Here is an 18,143-nt window from a genome sequence, read left to right as displayed (position 1 = left end):
CACCCGAGGAAGCCACATTGTTACACAACTGAGAGCCTTTGGTCCTGATATTCAAGTCAGCAGTCCCCTGATTGTAGTTGACCCCAGAAATTGGCTGTGTTCTCTCTCACAATCTAGAAGCACAGAAAAGGTGGAAGCCACATTGGATTACACCTACCACTCATTTATCCCCAAGGCACCTGCTCTTATAATCACTTGCTTTGTACTCAGAAAATGCAAATAAACTTGATTATTAGCAGAAGCAAAACACAGAAATGAAGGTAAATCCATTATAGAAAAAACAAATGAATTCTTAGTAAATGAATTATGACTGATTTCAGCCCTCTTATATTTTTTAATATTTCTCTAACCCTAATTCCTTCCTGCCTTTCATTATTATAAATTCAGATAACTGTATACATGTACTTTTAGTGGGTTGCTTTTTTTTTTCAAATAAGCTAGTATGCTTATAAACTCAGAACGATGGAACTGCATCCAGAAAGTTTAGCTCTAAAATAAACTGCTTTTATGATAGTAACTCAACACTGTGCTCCACCTACCATTATGACTCAGACGAGAGCCTCTCATATACATTATTGGGAGGCAGTGTTCCAAGAGGCTTACAACTTCCTCCAGGGTTGCAATTAAGTCACCTTGACAAGCAATTGCCTTAAAATATTTCCTCCCAGCCATTTGCCCTAATCAGAAAATAAGACAGCTTTAGATTCCTTTCCAAGTTTTACATGTGAAAACATTCACTCTTCAATAAAAAGCTGCATTAACTTTTATGCTGCAACATACTTTTATTTGTAGCACGAGCCTGCAGCTAAAACCAACACCTCAAGACTTATTTTGCCAGAAGGAGGAATGTCAGAATCTCCAGGGCTTGTTTTCATGAGTAGTTAAACTCTAGAATATGTCTTCAAAGATTACAGGGACCCTGGTTTCTTAACCTGCTGTCTCTTTCTGCCTCTAGGCAAGAGGAGAGCCAAGCCATCAAGGCTGAGATGTGGACCACTATTTATTAGCAAAAGGACATGCAGGGTTTCTGTTTCTGCAGCAAATTCAAGAAGGTTGGAATAGAAGCTTTAGCCTGGTCCCTCTGTAGGGGTGACATGCTAATTCCTAAGGCTTTCTGTACACCTACGTAGTTTCATAAGCTAGATGTACAATAGTGTGATAGGTGTATGAAGTACACTAACTTTTATGTAACAAAAAGGGAGGTAAGACTATATATTCATATTTGTCAGTATTGGCATAAACACTGAGTAGGTAGCTTTGGGGGACAGAGGCGTGGGAAACTTGATGGGTGGGGAGAGCAATGAAGGTGAGTTTTTTTCGTGTAGCCTTATTGTTTGAGTTTTGAACTATGACAATTTATTCAAAAATTTAAAAGGTCTCATAGAAAGATATGGCCTCCCTTCATAATAACATTTAATTTTGTCTTATCTTGAAAATAATTGTGATATCACTTGGCTCTTTGGTGTTGTACGCCAAGGATATTATTCAACACCCATCGCTTCCGTGACAAGCTTCTTGTGAGACCACAATCAGATTGCTATCATGACCCAAACCCCAGGTAAGGTTTATTGAAAATAAAGCCCAAGTTTTTAATCTTGTCATCTCTTTTCCTGATGAATTTCTCAGCTCTTTTTCTTCTATTAATAAAAATGCACGAGAAATAAAATTTCCCTCTCTCCATTGCATTATTTATATCACCAATCAATGAAAAAAGCACCATTTAGTGAGAGCCTACTTTCTTCCAGTGTCTATATCCTAAACTTTACTTTTTACAGCTGAGGGAAACTGGCTCAGGTCATTTAAATGACTGGCTCATGTTGCTAGCACAGCATACATGCCTGGCTCTGTCTAATTAGAAAGCTCTCCTTCTGCCCATAGGGCCACTTTAGCAACTCCCAAGGCATGGTACTGCTTGAAAGTGATACATCAACTAGAGATGTTAGACTTCTAAGCTGCGGGATTCAGGCAGGCATCCTATAAATGAAAAATCGGAGAGACGTTCCTTATTTCCTTTCCTGTCCTAACATCCAGATGAGTTATGCTACATTGCTGCCTATAATGAAAACAGGTTCTGGAAATGTGCATTAGAAAAATGATCTGACTGCTAAAATGTTTACCCAATGAATAGAAAAAATGTCTGATCATTTCCTTCCAAACCCTGAGGCTCTATAACTCTTTCTATTTAGACATCAAAGGAGTTAGGAGGCCAATGTTTATGAATCATTTCATTATCTAGGGGACTAGTTAATGAAAAGTATAAGATAAAATCATTCTTATAAAAAGATCCTCAGTATTATTGCTTTATGTAGAGTCCATCAAGTAACTGAACTTTAATAACAATGGCTATTGGATAAATTATTTCCCTGGTCATGTGAACTTATCATCAGGCCATGCACAAACCATAAAAGACAATAAAAGGTAAGTAGGCCATGTCAAAATTAAAATATATTTCTCTTAGTAAAGAAACTTAAGAAAGTGAAAAGACAGACAAAATTAAACATGCTCTTACAGTACGATCCAGCTATCATGCTCCTTGTTATTTACCCAAGTGAATTAAAAACTTACGCCCACACAAAAACCTGCACATGAATGTTTATAGCAGCTATGTTTATAATTGTCAAAACCTGGAAGCAACCAACACGTCCCTTTACAGGTGAATAAATAAACTGTAGTACATACAGGATGGAATATTATTCAGTGCTAAAAAAAAAAAAAAAAAAAAAAAAAAAAGGGCTATTAACCCACAAAAAGACATGGAGGAACTTTAAATTACTAAACGAAAGAAGCCAGCCAGAAAAGCCTATATACTATCTGTTTCCAACTAAATGACATTCTGGAAAAGACAAAACTATGGCAACAGTAGAAAGATCAATGGTTACCAGGGGTTGCGAGGGGAGGGATGAACAGGCAGAGCAGAGAGGAGTTTTAGGGCTGTGAAAATACTCTGTATGGTACTGTAATGATGGGTCCATGTCATTATACATTTGCTCAAACCAGCAGAACATACACCACCAAGAGTGAACCCTAAAATGAACTATGGACTTTGAGTGATCAGGATGTGTTAATGTAGGTTCACCAATTGTAATGAGTGTACTACTTTGGTCAGGAATGTTGATAATTGAGGAATCTATGCATGTGTAGGGGCAGGGGTTATATGGGGAATCTGTGTACCTTCCTTTCAACTTTACTGTGAACTTAATACTGGTCTTAAAAAAAATAAAATCTTAAAAATGACAAGCCACAGGCTAAAAGAACATACTTGCAATGCTTAATATCTTACAAAGATTTTGCATCCAGAATATACAATCTTATAACTCTAGGACAGACAACTCAATACAAAGTGGGCAAAAGATCTGAACAGATACTTCTCAAAAGAAGACAAACAAGTGTCTAAATAAGGCTAACTAAAGATAATCAGCATCATTAGTCTACCAGAGAAGTGCTAATTAATGCCACAACAAGATACCACTACACACCCACTAGAACGGCTAAACATAAAAACATTAACATCAAGCGCTGGAGAGGATGTGACAAACAAAAACTTATTTCTACACAAAGACTTGAAAACCAAGGTTCATAGCAACTTTATTCACAATAACCAAAAAATGGCAACTACCTAAATGTTCATTAATAGGAGAATGGATAGACAAAATGTAGTGGAACCATAAGATGAAATATTATTCAGACATTTTTTTAAATCTTAAACTACTGATATATGTAAGGACATCAGTGAATTTCAGAAACATCCCATTGAGTGAAAGAAGCCATATATAAAAGAGTACATACCGTATGATTCCATTTATATGTAATTCCAGGTAAGCAAATTCATTTATAGTGACAAAAAGCATATCAAGAGGCAGCTTACGTCCAGGATTGACTGCAAAGGGACATCAGGGAACTTTTGGGGGTGAGGATAACCTTCTCTGTCTTGTTTGTGCTCATGGTGATACAGAAGTGTGCATTTTTAAAAATGCATTCAGGTGTACACTTAAGATAGGTGCACTTGATTTGATGTAAAGTACACCACAACAAAGTTGTTTTATGAGAAAATGTTCTTGTCCAACTCAAGTTCCATCCCTCAATTGTCAAAGGACACATCAAATTCTGAAAATCCTATGAATGTGTTTGTGTTCTAAAAGGAGGTTTAAAATAGAGATACATTATGTAAAAATTTGCTTACAATGTCTGGGATATGGCAGGGGATCAACAAACTTAATTTCATTTTTTCTTTCCAGTTGTTCTTATGTGGAAAATATAAGTAATGTCTTCAAAGGAAGTCAGCTATAAAATAATGGAAGAATATAGGCAAAAGGACAAGATTATGAATCAGTGGCGAGTCATCTAAGGATAAGTGAAGGAGTCTGGACTATATGAAAGCTCCTTCCTCCTTTGTGATTTATAAAATAATCACGACCCAGGCTTTAGAATGCCCTTACTGTTAACATTCCTAACTCTAGTATCTCTCTTTGTATCATACTTACTTGGCATCAGTATACATTTCTTATATTAGTCATTACATTTTTAAGCCCACATTCTTGTTTTTCAACTTGGTTATAAATTTCTAGAAGCACAAACTATTGTGGTAGGCATTCAATAAAAGTTGACTATATTATTGATTATACTTATAGTCTCATTTTTTTAAATCTCTTGCCTCATCAATAGTATTTAGTCAAATAACAGATATTAAGTTACTTCCATATAAATAAAAAATTTTATTTAACAGATTTAGCCAGGTAATTTAAGGGTTTTTTTTTCTTTCTCTTAATACACTCATAAATCTAGGATCCTGCATTATTCAATGGCTTAGTCTCTCAATAAACATATATTGAACATCTCTTTTTGCCAAGCATTATGTTCAATGCTGGAAATACAGAGATGAGTATATGCTCACACTCTTAAAAGCATGTCAAATACAGCAACAAATTTATAATGGTGGGATAAATATATCATGAAGAGGTGTGTGTGGAAAGGGAAAAAGATAACACCAAGATAATGTTCCAGATAAGGTTCAAAAATAAAATGTTGAACCATTTATTCATTAGCTAATCTAAAATTCTGCAATCAAATTTACTATCATTTAGATATCCGAATGTAGATTATCCATAATTGATACTATAAATAAAGATTGAATTATTCGAGCATTAAAATTGTGGTTATTTTTCCAGGCAAGGAGAGTAACTCTTTTTCTCTGATTACTTAGGCACCTGCAGCTTTGCCTCCATCCAAGGTTTGACTCTTATATACAACAAAGAAACTCTGTTTGCACAAGACGGCCCAGAGAGTCAACAGTGAACCGGTAAATTATAAGATTTGGAGCTGACCTCTTCCAATTCAGACTTGTCATTATTGGAAGGTCAAAGTGACTACTACATGGCAGCTCTCTTCCATATTTCAGAAGGATTATTACTTAATCAAGTAGGGCAGCTCATCATCGAGAAACATATGTTGGGTGGACACACGCAGAGCCTTTCTAGGAAGCTGGTCTAGTACTTGCTTCAAAGTCCAGCTCCCAGGTAGCATACAGTTTACTCACTGCAGGACACAGACCTTAGCAAATTTGAAGGAGCTATAGAAGAGATTTTCACCTACATTTATAGTGAAATCTAGTGGAGAGAGAGTTGGGGGTTGGTGTCCTAGCCTTAGGATAGTAGATAGACTAAAAGAGAACTTTTAAAGTCCAATCCAAGATTCCTTATGTTTTCAGACAGAAGTACATTTTGTGGCCTTAATGGTTGCTCAATACCATATGGCCCTAGATTTGCAGAGCAAACTCCAGGAGGCCTAGGTTAATTAACACTTTGGTGAACCTATGGAAATAATCAGATCAAACCTATGTTCCAATAAGACTTCATTTACAGAACAGGAGATGAACTGGATTTGGTACACAGGTTTAGTCGTCAACCCCTGATCTACTCCATGGAAATGATGCAAAAAGATGGGCAGAAAGTACTTCAATAACATATGGGACAAAGGCCACCCAAAGATTGTCTAAGGGAAGGAACTTCATTCACTTTACTATTTACTGTTTATTAAAAGTCCCAGATTTAGTGAAGTTATTTGTTAACTTCCTTAGGCTTTTGTCCCATAGAAATCCAAATAATCTTTGTCTGATGGAACAGGTAACCTCCAAAATTAACCTCTTTTTTAACTCCATGGTCTTAACAGTTTTTTAAATTGCCAATATATACCTAGTTTCTTAAATGATTTTCAAACTAGTCATTACATTGTACTGATGTCCTTCATTAATTAATGAATTAAAGAAAATCTCTTGCCCATGTCCATTTTATACTTTCTTGAGATTTGTGATATTTCATTTGAAATTGTACTTTAACAAACTATGTGCTAATACAATAAGGCGAGGTTGAAAATGGTTCAACATGGTTTCTCTTTCCACATCTGACCACCTAGAACCTCAAGATCTTCATCTCTAAACTAAGGATATGGGACCAAGATCTCAAAAGTCCCTTCCAAACTCACTTTAAGTATTCTAAACCTGAAAAGTTTGAATAAATTAAATTTATTATTAAAATAGAATATTACTGAAAGAAACTTGAACATTCTGAAAAGAACTCAGACTTTGAATAGACTGTCTTTTTATTGCAGTAACAACTAAAGAGATCCATTCAAAATGAAAAAAACATCATTTAAATGATCACTTTGCCAGGAGCAATTGTCCTTTAATTAAGCCATTTGTTCTTCAGCTAGATAACTTTTGACAGACACATGGAGTGATAAAAGATTTATATCTTTCCTAGAGTTTTGTTCTTGTCAAGGCATAAAATGGGGTCATTCTTTATCAGAGAGCATATACAATGCTCAGAGAGTAAGTCTCCCCACCCTGTTCAGACTGAGAGCAAAACTGCTATAGATTGGAAATGGAATTTTGACCTAGTTTGAATTAGACAAATGGAAAATTGTAAATAACTAAAAATTTTACAAAGATGGGTATTGGAATAGTCTGTTAGGAGTCATAAAGAGTACTTTATTCTAAGTTTTTTAAAATTTATTTTATTTTTGAGAGTATTACAAATGTGCTCCATTTTTTCCCCTTTGCCCATCTCTCACCCCACCCAAGGCCTTCACCCATCTATTGTCTGTGTCCATGGTCTATGCATATATGCTTATAAGTTATTTGGTTAATCTCTTCCCACCCTCCTTCCTACCTTCCCTCTGAGATGTGTCAGTCTGTTTCATGCTTCCATGTCTGTAGTCCTATCTTGTTCATGAATTTATTTTGTTCCTTAGGTTCCACATATAAGTGAGATCATGTGATATTTGCCTTTCTCTGACTGGCTTATTTCACTTAGCATAATATTTTCCAGGTCCATCCATGCTGTCTCAAAGGGTAAAAAAGTAGTTTATAAAATAAGCGAAAGGCAAGATAATTAAAACAACATAGGTAAAAATATAATACCTACAATATTCATGATGTGCATTTTGAGATCCCATCAATAATAAATTTGGTTGGTATCTGTTGTAGGCCGTGATTGAAATCTTTTTTCTATTAAGAAAATATGGGATATTGCAATATAGACCATCTTAAATCCAATTATGAGTTAATTCTAACTTGAAAATGAGATTTACCCACAGATCATAATAGTTATCAAAGTAGGCCCAGTAGAAATTTTGTCTCAGAATCAGAATCACAGATTTATTAAAAGCCAATAATTTATTTATTTGATTATCATGCTGATGTGGTTGAATGAGAAAATGTAAAGGGTGTTCAGTTCAGAAATCTAATTGTTTTATCTAACCCTTACATAGTACCCTGGGGTAAAAGGTGAAAAATGTGCCTGGTTAGAAATAATTCCATGAGATGCATGAATAAAAGTGAAGATTTTTAATGGGATCAAATGAGATTAATAACTATTTTTAAGATTAGACACAATTTTCTAAATTTTCAAGTCTGGATAATATTTCCTTTTATATGGTATATGGCTAATTTGAACTATATAAGTTTATGATTAAGTAATATTAACTGTATGATTCAGATTTTTGACATTTGTTGAGACATGCTTTGTATTTTATTTTGTAAATTTTTATGCATAAAAACAATGATTATGTATGCTTAAAAAGAATAACTTTATTGCTTGCAGTTTTCATATAAGTCCATTAGATTAAGATTGTAAATTGCATTGTTCAAATTGTCTGTCCTTTATAATTTTTGCTCAATTTCTAAGAGAATTTTGGTAAAATCTCTATGACTGGATTTGTCATTTTCTCTTTGTTTTATATATGTTTATACTATTTTGGGTTATGTGATTAAGTTCTTACAGGTTCAGGATGGATGTATCCTTCTGGTGAATTGTATGTTTAATCATTATTTAACAACCCTTTTATTTATTTATTCTCATGAGAGGATATTTTTTCCACTGCTTTTCAGAGTAGAAGGAAAGGAAGGAGGGGGAGAGAGAGAGAAACATTGATATGAGACACATCAACTGGGTGCCTCCCACACAAGCACCAACCAGGACTGGGGAGAGAACCCGAAACCCGGGTTCATGCCCTTGACTGGGAATCAAACCCAAGACCCTTTGGTGTGAGGGCTGATGCTCCAACCACTGTGCCACACTGGGGCCAGGGCCAAGACCCTTTTAAACCTTAGCTGTGCTTTCTGCTCTAAAATGTATTTTCCTACTACAACTATTGCTACTCCAACTTTCATTTGGTAATTATCTATCTGTTAGACACTCATGTATTACACTTATTTCTCATTTAATGATATTCATTTATTACTAAAATTCAGTATATTGCAATAAAGAAACAAAGACCTAAATAGAGCAAGTCGCATTTCCATGGATACACAGATGGACATGACAGCGCTGCAGACAGATTTCAATACTAGCAGCACAAAGTCTCATAAACTTGAATTTTACTTCCTGCCCTGACCCTCTCCACTGCGTTTTTCACCCTCAGCGAGGACCTTTGCTTTTTCCTGGTCCTGCACAAGGATAGATTGTAATCTGAGTTTGCCAATTTGTCCGGGGCTGCCGCTCTGGAGGATTCCGCCTTCTTCTACAAGATTGGGAACTTGCCAGATCTAGACCTGTCAGGGAATTATTTCCAGCAAGCAGCCTTTCTTCAATGCTAGTGCCTTTCATGCTTTGATTTTAGTATAGTTTCCTATTTTGGATCCTGTCTGATAGGGGCTTCAAGTACATCTAGCCAATAATCCAGGATTCATGTTTTCCTTTGACATGACTTAGGGAGCACACTGTTGAACAGTGTTGCCATTCTACATAACTGTACTGTCAAGGGCAATAGGGGGAAATACTAAATCATCCCATAGCAGTTTTCCGCTTAAATTTATTTTTTAAATACATAGAATGCACAAGGTTGTTTGTATGCAGGTACATATTTTATGGCTGTACCCTGATGAGATGACAAAACTCCAAAGGTGTTTAGATGTGACTCATTCCAAGTATCAATGACCTACCTTCTTCAGCAATGAACTTGTTTCTTCAGCGTGAGCTCGGACCCTGTGCTGTGCACTCTAAAGGACCATGCTCATCTCACAGAACTTCTCAAGAAGTTGTGTTTGACAGGGCAAGCCCAGTAGCACAGCCCTACCCAGGGAACATGTGCCTCACCTCTTTGGAGGTGGTCATCTCAGCCGAGCATTCCCTGGGGGGAGCAGCACCTTAATCAATCCCCGTCAACCACAGTTGGTGGTTTCTGAGGACATGATCAAAAGTCCACCACAACTGCATCGAACAAAGCTCCTAACTGAGACTGGGTCTGTAGGAGATTCAGGAACAATGCTCTCCCTTTCTGCTGTCTGTAGGAGTGGTTATACTCTCTCCCTCAACTGTGTGATATAAAATCACAGAAGGAATTTAAGGAAAAGAGCACAGGAGTGATGAAATAAGTCAACAGTTGTTTCTTAGATGAGGTATTCAAAGGACTGAATTAATAAGCTCCAACAACAGTTTATAAGCCATTATGGTCATGGACACTCAAGATATTGCCACGGACACTCAACGTGTTATCTTTTCTTTTTCTTCAAAACTCTGTAAAGCTTATTATTCTCAAGACTCTGTAAAGTTTTATCAAGGGAATAAAATGCTCAAGATGTCAAGGTTTAGGAATGACATAGAATGGCTTTAAATTGTAGCAGGTTAGCATAGTTTTCCCTCTTTCCATCACAGCACACTGCCACTCACTACTTAGCTGCCTCTTCTACTCGGGTCCCCGATGAGTCACTTTTTCACACACAAAAATCACAAAAAAAGCCACCAAGTCATTCTTTATTATTGCACTCCCTTCTAAGGTTCAAGTTAGTACCTACTGAATACATTCTGGTCTGTTTAATTTGTAATAAATTAAATAATAATTTTAAAGAATTTTAATAATAATGTGGTTGGTTTGTAATAGTTGCTGTTGCCCATTTCCTTTTGTGTAATGGCAGAGACCACGAGTGGTGGGACGTATCTTGTATACTAACTTATGTACCTGGCATACAGTGAAGAATCAATTAATATCTATTAAAGAAACATAATCCAAAAACATTAAATGCTATGTCCATGAAATTTACACTGATTCCAAAGTACAACTTATTACATTATATTTGGGGGAATAGCTCATTTGCAACTTAAACATCTACAGAATCATGATTAATATTTACCAACAGTTTCCTTAGAGTTTTTAACATCTTCCCTCTTAAATAAAAGGCATAAGTGAAAAGGAATGAAAGTATATTAGTGGTTCCCATGTTCACATCAGCTATAGTTGTGTGAACCAGGGGTACAATGAAAACAGCATTTTGGATAAACCTGATGATAAATAATTCATAGCACACATTTCATATTGTAAGTTGGCCTTTCATACTCAAAGGCTCAATCTCATATATCTAAGAGCTTTCTGCTTTACCTACAAACTTATTTCTTGAGAAGTAAAATCAATTTCTGGAAACAAGACCTTTGCTTTCGAGAAAAACTTCTTCCCGAAACTATGTGAATAATAACTCACTCCTTTCGCCAAACTTCAGAAAACAAACAAAAACAACTTACTCCTCTTGGTTCACACAGCTAGAACTGATGTGGGCATGGCATGCCACTAATATAAGCTCTTTCCCTTCTTGTTAAGTCTTTAATTTAACAAGAGAGAATCATAAGTAGATTTCAAAGAAATTCTCAAGTTACATATAATTCCTATTTATTGTGGTTTGTTTATGTGACCAATGGGTTCTTAAAAACTCACATTAGCGTGGTAATCGCCTTTCAGGACAAATCAGGAAGGACTATTTGTTATTTCTTTTCATTTGTTTCTTTATCTCCTTAACAAAACTCTAAGTGCTTCCCACAGGCTTATCCTGAGAAGCCAGCCTCCAGCTGACTTACCACGAAAACCAAAATAAAAGGAAAGCAGAAAGCCAGGACAAGTGTGACTGAGGCTGCTCTTCTCTTTGCATGAGCTCCTTCTAGGTGTTTTCAGAATGCAGAAGCTATCTTTTCCTATCTCTTTCTAAAATGTCTTACTAAGCACTCTATTCCTGTGGAATATGTTACGTCCTTTAGAAAAAAACACACTGCTGAGGGTGAAAACAGCGAGATTGGCTACTCGCTGAATCTCTTTTAAATAAAAATACTTATGTTCGAATTAATCTTTTAGAAATATCCATCTTACTCTTGTCCATTAAATCTAGGTAATACGACTATTCACCGAGATCTCCTGGGCAGGGAGACTTTTCAAGGACTAAAGCGATTATCCTCAGGGATAAAATCACCAGATAATCACTACTTTCACACCTTAACAAATTAGTTTTAGCTTTCGCATTTTTTTCTTCAGCTTAAGCCCCACTTGTTTGCCAGCCGTCCAGACCTCTGCTGTGCATGGTTCCCCTTGTCTTCAGTCAATTAGGTCTAGCCAGTGGCCTTAATTTTAAGAATTAAATCCAGGAATGAAGTTCACATTCTGAGAATATCGAATTCTGAGTAAGATCTATGTTCTTGGGGCTTTTCTCCCCCATCATCATTGAATTCCATGAAGCTTCAACCCAACATATAATGAAGTTATTTTAAAATTATTTATGATGAGGCTGCAAATCATATCATGGGCAAAAATTTCCCAAACTAAGTATTAATTTGAAGAAATGAGTCCTCTGTCTAGACTTGGAGTATTAAAAAAATTTTTAAAGAGAGAGGGAGAAACTTTATTAACACAAAGTTCATAGAGTTATGGTACATTGTTATACCAACTAAAAATAAATGTAAAAGATTACTTTTGCTTCACAAAATATTTAAAGTCTATTACTTCCCCCAGTCTGGTTTCCCTAACTTCCTTCCAAAGCAAGGCATTGTCTTCCAAAAGGAGTTTTCCCTGCTTAAGGTACATTCTACAGCCATCTTCACATGTTATTTTTACATACTTATGTTCTTTTGCCTTTAAAGATGTTGCAAGTTAATAGTTACAATCATTTGTAATTTTGTTACATATTTTTAACTATAAGTAGCATATTTATATAGTAAATATTTAATGAGAATGTTCAAAATATTTTTAAGAAATAGAGCCATAAAATAAGACTCAATTCTCCCTCCCTGGTCTCCTCTGTCCCTCTTTTCTCTACAGAAGAGTTTTAAAAGAACTATAGTTATATTTTCAAAAGTTTGATAAATAAACAATTTGAAATCTCATTTAGGGTAACTCAATATATCAAATATAATGTATTTAAACTATGTAATTTTTGAACCATTAAAACTATTTTGAAGGTTATTTTAAAAATACTTTTCATTAAAGTCACATTTTCAATATTGATGTCTTGCTTTAGTCTTTGTTTGATATTTTCTTTCCTGAAATAAATGAATGGCACTGTTTATCTTAAACATGCCCATGAATTGACCATTAATATGACTCAACATTTTATTCATTTTTAAATGTTTACCTATCATATATTGGTATTAGATACCTAAATTTGATCTAATTTCTAAGGTAATAATCATCCCTAAAAATCTGACAAGGCTTTAAACTTTTCAAAGACCTTTTAATACATGAAATTGGCATCAGGCCCTAAAAAGCACCTTCAACTAATTTATAAAATACTTAGAAAATGTTCAATTTTCTCCATAGAGTTTCTTGATTTGGGTTTCCTAATAGCAAACTGCTCCCTTATCTCACATAACCAGATTAATTGCTGAACAGGAAAGGGAATCTTAAATTATTAGTTTTTTCAAATGTTTCTGTGTGTAATCTACTCATCGTGGTATTGAGTATAGTTTGGCCAAGTGAAAGCAAACTAGATTTTTCTTCAGTGGCCTTACACTGAGAGATACAGAATGGCTGAGCAGCTTCCTGGCAGCCCACGTCTGTGAGAACAGTATTTGGAACGCAGGAATAAAGAAAGCCTAGAAAGGACTCCTACACTGCACCAAGGCAGCGATCAGTAAGGACAATCTTTGAGCTTCGCAAACAGAAAGCAGACAGCAGACAGCCAAGCAGCCTGCAACCCTGAGCAAAATCTCTTTCCCGTCAAAACTCTGCTGCACACCCAGCCTCTCTCCCAGCCCCACAGGCTGGCAGAGGAGACCACAGCCGCTCCAAAGTGGAGTTCCAGGCCCATCGCTAGTGGCTGCTGTCAGCGTCTTGGTGCTTTTCCTTCATGAATGAAATATGCCAGTGGCATCTCCCACGGGCTCTTTCAATGAGGAAGGTCAGGAGACCCAACCAACACAGCCAGCACGTCAGAGATTCCGACCGATGTACTTACACCTCCGAATGCCTCCAGGTTCCAGCCTCTGGGAATATCTAGCCCATGTCTTTACGGCACTGTGGCTGCCATCAGCTGTGGGAATGAACAGAACAAGAGAGTAACCCAACAAGTGCTGGACAGCATTCAGAGCATCAGATTAAGTGAACGCTCAAGGCACACACGGCCGGTGTACAAAATCGGACCGGTAAAGAGCAAGTAAATACCTTGCCTCGGAGCAGAGGGGGAGGACGCCCGCGGCCACGGCTGCTGCCAGCTCTCTTGTGTAACAGCCCGGCGCGCAGTCCCGCTGGCGGCCCTGTGAAGTCTGGCGGCTGTGGGCGTCGGGCGGTCCTAGTGCCTGCACCAGGGTAGCACCAGGTAGCTCGGGAGAGCCTCTGTATTGCTTGGGATACACTGGGGTGGGTCGGGGGGTGACACCAAGGGCTGCAGGAAGGTCAGCTTGTTAGGCATCAGGGCAGTGGGTTTGAGTTTGGGAAAAGTGAGTAGTAAAGAGTGTCTGCTAAAGTTTCCAGACACTGCTATTGAAACCAAAAAGGATGATGGCTGATCTTGTCTGTTAAATAAATGGTGCTCTTAAAAAATGCTAAAACCTTCCCGAAAGAAAACTAATTTGCACTTTATTGGCTGCCATTCATATATTTTGATCTCCCCCCCACACACACACACATTTAAAATACACAGGGGAAAAGAATAGAGAAGTAGGGAATTTTTAAAAGTTCGATTTATCTTTTCTGATATTTGCAAAATATTTATTAAAGGCCTAAAAACTCCATGTTTAGCACATTCTGTCCATAAATCTCAAAATAAATGCAAAAACAAACAAAATAGAAATTTCCAGAAGCTTATTTTCTAGGAGGCAAGATGCACCAGACATGTATAGAAACACCTCCTTCCATTCTTCTCTTTATTTGCCCCACTTTTTTTCTTTGTAGCGCCTTTTCCCATTTAACAGTCATATTTTTTTAAATTTAGTTGTTGTCTAACTGCCCCACTGCAACATAATCTCTACAAGGGAATCTGTTCTATTTACTTTGAGAGAGTAGTGGTTTGGTAGCTTGGAGGATTGCTCAGCACAGAGCAAGCCCTCAGCAAATATTTGTGGGAAGAATGAACTGGACACTAAGCTAAGAATTATACAAAAGAAAACAAGTTCAGAAGTTGATCTCTTAACTGTTTAATTCAGTTAGCAGAGATCTCTGACTGTGTTAAGTATACATTTACCTTAAAAAGAGCTTATAATGTAAATGTAGAGAAGAGATACTAATATATGTGGGTAATCAAACGATTATGTGTACTATAATATTCACTATAAGATTGTGAACACTAAAAGTCAGAAGGTGCTATATTTGCTAAGGGAGTCTATGTTTTGACATTATGGGTATGGTGTTGAGCCAGGGGATTGGGCTTGAGAATTCAACACTGATTGCTTTCCCCCACCCCAACCCTAGTACATAATTAGAGTTTGGTTGTCAGTAGACACATTGGTTCAGAAGGGACCAGAATCTAGAGCGTTAAGTCCGGTAAGATTTGTTAGCAGAGTAAATACAGATACTAACACAGGTAAAGAGAGGGAGGGCAGGTAGGTAGGTGCTGCAGGCTCTGCCTTCCATAGTGGGAAGGCAGCGGGGGGGTCCAGCATCCACCAAGAGGTGTTTGCTGGCAAGGAGAGGCTGCTTATGCTTCGTGGTCTTGGTGGCCAGACCACGTAGGTGAGGTATGGCAGCCAGTAGCAAGGTATATTGGCCCATAACAAGGTATGCTGGTAAGGCTGAGGCTTAGGGGCCGAGGAAAGAGGGAGAAACTACCAAAAATTAGAGTAAGATTCTCCCTATGGAACACTCAAGGCAGAATTTTTTCATAGGAAACGTACAGACCCAGGGGACACAGGGCTAGGCTGAGCTCAAAGATGAGGGGTACTGATGCTTATTAAGATCTAAGGACCTAGAAGTCAATCAGCTGGACTGATCCCAAGTCACGTGCAGGTCAAGCAACTGTGATGTGGTTGAGAAAGATCTTTGCAGAGAGGGAGCCAAGCTGGTCATTAGAGAGTGAAGTTAAGCCAGAGTGATTTTGCCTCAATAAAAGAAAGATTGCTTTCCTGAGCCCACAAATTGTGACTTGTTTCTCTATTGTGTTTCTTTCCACTTTGTCTCAATTCAGCATGTTTTCTGAAATGAGATTTTGTTTTAAAAGGGAAAAGTTGACCAGCAGCTAAAGGTGCTAATACACCATCCAGAGATGCTGATAAATATACTAGGTGCATGGACTAGACTGTAGCAGAGGAGTGGCTGTGGCCAGCAGGAAAAGAAGGCAATGCCCCTCCATCAAGCAGCTCTTGGTGGCCATTGGTTTTTATGAATGCTGGAAAGCCTCCTGGGGAATGATGCACTACACCCAGGGTTGGGCCTCAGAAAGACCCTGACATGTCATCTGTGCAATGATACCGGGTGGAAGGAGGAAGAGTAGGGCTAGAGATAAGAGATAGAGACAGAGAGAGAGCCCAGGTCTAAATGCTCTCACTCGGGCAGGCCAGCCCAGTGTGAGGCCATCAATGCGGGGAAAAGGGGACATCTATAATACTTTCAACAGTAAGATAAATTTAGAAAACAAAGAAAGATAAAGATATATCTAGATAATAGAGATAGATATCAAAAAGACTCGAACAACGTAGAAAGCTGTTTTGATCTAGTGGATATAGAGAAAAACAGAGAATGCACCTACTTCTCATACAAACATAGAACATTTATCAAAATCGATTATTCACTAGGTCATCAAGCATCTGCCAAAATGGTAAAGAATCAGTTTCACACAGGCCATGTTCTTTGACTAGAGTGCAATTACACATCAGTAAAAAAATAATAAATAAAACATTCCTATACACTTCTAAATAATTCATGAGCCAAAGCTGAAATGAATACAGATATTTAAAAATAATCAGAAATGAAGTATAAAAATAGATCATATGGGAGGCTATGAAAGCATGCTTAAAGATAAAGTTAGAGTCTTAAGTTCTTATGTTATCAAATAAAAAGGCAGAAAATTATGGAAGGAGATAAATATTAGAGAAAGAAATCAATGAAATAGAAAAAAAAAAAATATCTACACTAGAAAAAAGTATACATCAAGAATCAAGAAAGCCAAAAGCACTTTTTGGAAAAAGTTAATGAAGTTGATAATATTTAGCTAGAGGGGTTAAAGATAAGGAGAGAAGGCACAAAACCCACTAAGAAACATTTTAGGGAATAGATTTTCAGTTTTTTAAAAAGTTACACATCTATCATAAAACCCAGCCACCCCACTTGTATTTGTCTAAGAAAGATGACAACTATAAAAGGCTTATATAAATTTTCACAGTAGCATTAGTTGTAATAATTGAAAATAGAAAACAACCCAAATGTCCATGAAGAGATGAACGAATAAACAAATTGTGGTATATCTTTACAATAGGATACTGCTCAGCAATAATAAGGAATTTTGTAAAAAGGCAGACAAGAAAGAATGCATGTCGTGCGGTTTCATGTATATAAATTGCTAAAGGATGGAAGTTAATCGATAGTTATAGAAATTGAATCAGTGGTGTCACGGAGACAGAGTAGAAGAAAGGATGGATGACAAAGGGGCTGTTAAGAATAACGGCCGGTGGATGTGTTCAGTATTTTTATTGTGGTGATGGTTTCAAGTTTTAACATAGGTCAAAACACACTGTGTTCAGCCCAGTCCTTGAGAAGGTGATTGCGGGACAGAATTAGGCTGCAAGAGATCAAGGGGGGGGGGGGGAACCTGTGAAGGAAATGGGGAAGGGAGACAGAGGAGCTGGGAGAGCCGTCAGCCCACAGTGCAGAGCTGGCCCGGTGTGGGAGCAGGGAAGGAGGGGAAGCAGGAGGGAAAACGGGACCGGGGTGCAGCGCAGGAAGGCGCCTGCCTCATTCCCCGCCCCACCCGCCGCTGGGTAGGAGTGACCTGTGGGAAGTGCGCGCTGGGCCCAACGCAGTGATGGAGCGCAGAGCACAGCAGTCAGCGGTGCTTATCAGTTACTCTCACAGCGGAAGAGATTAGAAGCATAGTCCCAGAAACAAGATGGCGGCGTAGGTAACCGCTGCCCCCGCCGCCTCCCGCAACCACATCAAAATTACAACTAAAATACAGAACCACCATCACCCAGAGCCTCCTGAGATCCGGCTGAACAGAAGCCCCACAGCCAGGGAGCTGAAGGAGCACCGAGACAGGTAAGAGGGGCGGAGAGGCGGGCGGACCGGGGCTGGATCATGGAGACTCTGCCGCGGGCCCACACCCGGTGCCGCGGTTGAAACCCAGGAGGGAATCTCGGTGGTGGGGGTTTCCTGGAGGAGGGAGGGGGTCCCAGCCCACAGCAGGCCCCCACCCCAGGGCTCCAGGGCCGGGAAGAGACGTCCCCACAACTCCGGGCTGTGAAATCCGC

The 18,143-nt window shown here is 38.0% G+C and overlaps 1 protein-coding gene across 1 annotated transcript in view; it reads right to left on the bottom strand.

Annotated features, from left to right (window-relative positions):
- Positions 1-13,779, bottom strand: part of RAB27B (RAB27B, member RAS oncogene family) — a 122,954-nt gene extending 109,175 nt beyond the window's left edge. The window contains exon 1 of the mRNA XM_087819104.1: positions 13,703-13,779. The gene's annotated coding sequence lies outside the window, so the exon portion shown is untranslated. The remainder of the gene's footprint in view (positions 1-13,702) is intronic.
- Between the last annotated feature and the right edge of the window lie 4,364 nt (positions 13,780-18,143).

The sequence above is a fragment of the Miniopterus natalensis genome, chromosome 7 (assembly GCF_054644295.1).
Source record: "Miniopterus natalensis isolate mMinNat1 chromosome 7, mMinNat1.hap1, whole genome shotgun sequence".
Taxonomy (NCBI): domain Eukaryota; kingdom Metazoa; phylum Chordata; class Mammalia; order Chiroptera; family Miniopteridae; genus Miniopterus; species Miniopterus natalensis.
This window is presented reverse-complemented; position numbering and strand designations above follow the sequence as displayed.